The 1,531-nt window shown below is 43.1% G+C and overlaps 1 protein-coding gene across 1 annotated transcript in view; it reads right to left on the reverse strand.

The window, feature by feature from the left end:
* thsd7ba (thrombospondin, type I, domain containing 7Ba) overlaps positions 1-1,531 on the reverse strand; it is a 142,565-nt gene that overhangs the window by 70,094 nt on the left and 70,940 nt on the right. The gene's annotated exons all lie outside the window — the stretch shown is intronic.

Raw genomic sequence — 1,531 nt, forward strand, 5'->3', positions numbered from 1 at the left:
TTCTACAAAGCACTTCACCCATTCACACACTGAAGCTAGAAGAGCAGCCATGCTAGGTGCTAGCCTGCCGTCTGTCTCGTTAGGGCTGTAGTTGATCCAGAGATCAAACCACTAACCTCAAAAAAATTAGTAGGCAGTCCACTTCACCACCCGAGCCACGTCAGTCCAGATGGACACTATGCGGTTCTAAACAGGGTTTGAATGGACGGCAGAAAGGCGCGGCGTTGCAGGATAAACACACTAACACACTTGTTCCTGACAGTCAGAATCATCCATGATGAATAGCAACATGCAGGGCTATGTGTTAGGTGCCGTTCCATTAAATGAACACTCTGCAGTCATATGAATAGCAAAGCAGTGATTGAATTCAAAGCGTACTGTACAGACGAGATCTGTTGGTGGAGCAGAAATGACAGCTTTCATTAAAACCTCTGCGGTGGGAGATAGGACGAGCAGGAGAAAAAAGCCTCTCTATAATCCATTTTATGGCCCTGTCAATAATATATTGAGCTAAAGAAGGGCAAACTTTGTGAATTATTTATAAATCCGTCTTCCTGGTGTGGGCTATAACATCATTACAGTGACAGCACAAAAGCCCTTAGCAGTGTTTGATATTGTATTGCTGAAAGAGGAGTAGATAATGGCGGAGCATAAGCAAAATGAATCTCTGGTTCACAAAAAAAAAAAGAGAAACACTAAACACACAGACAGAAAGCATAAAAGAAGATCTCAGTGCACACAGCTCTGGGGATAAGATTTCACAGCGTGCTCGGTCCTCTGGGTCATCTGTCAGTAAGTAAAAAGCCCACACTAGATAGCTCCGAGTCCGACGTGTTTGGAAAATGGAGATTGTATTCTTAAGTGATTTTTCTTCAAGAGGAACATGACCACGTCTTCCCCTTGATTCCACAAAGCTTGTTTAGTCTTCACCAGTAATTTGCCATTTGCTTCTCTCAGGGCCCCTTTTTCTACTAACTAAAAGTAAGCAAATCAGCGCTGTGAGATATGGAGGAAAGGAAAAGAAAAACTCTGATACCAAGTGCAATTTCCACTCCGGCAAAATAATTGGAATTGTTATTAAGTATGTTTAGAGTGGGCCAAACACTGAGTGGGCTGAAACCACACATTCGCTTGCGAGCGCACAGAGGTCGAGTTGGTTTAGTGACAACAAATATGGAGGAAATATGGACGTACCGGCGAACACAGCAGACGCTTGCCGAGTAAATACCACATTCACAAGTGTGCAAAACAAAGCAGAGCCACCAATGAGAGAAAAGAAAGAAAAGGCCACTAGGACTTCTCATGGAGACATTTTAGAGTCAAACAACCAGAGCTGTGCTATGTTAGTTCAGCTAAACTACACTCTCAGGTACGTTTGGAGGTATTTTCTCCATGATCACATTTGTTTGTAGCAAGTGAAAGTGTTTCTGCTCAACATGTCTTTGGCCTTTATGCTGATGCTTCAGGTGTTGCTCCTTTTCAGCAACCAATCGGGAAAGTGAATGTGAGTGAAAACAATGTCTGAGAGTCA

Source organism: Stegastes partitus, unplaced genomic scaffold, assembly GCF_000690725.1.
Source record: "Stegastes partitus isolate 25-593 unplaced genomic scaffold, Stegastes_partitus-1.0.2 Scaffold91, whole genome shotgun sequence".
NCBI classification, from domain to species: domain Eukaryota; kingdom Metazoa; phylum Chordata; class Actinopteri; family Pomacentridae; genus Stegastes; species Stegastes partitus.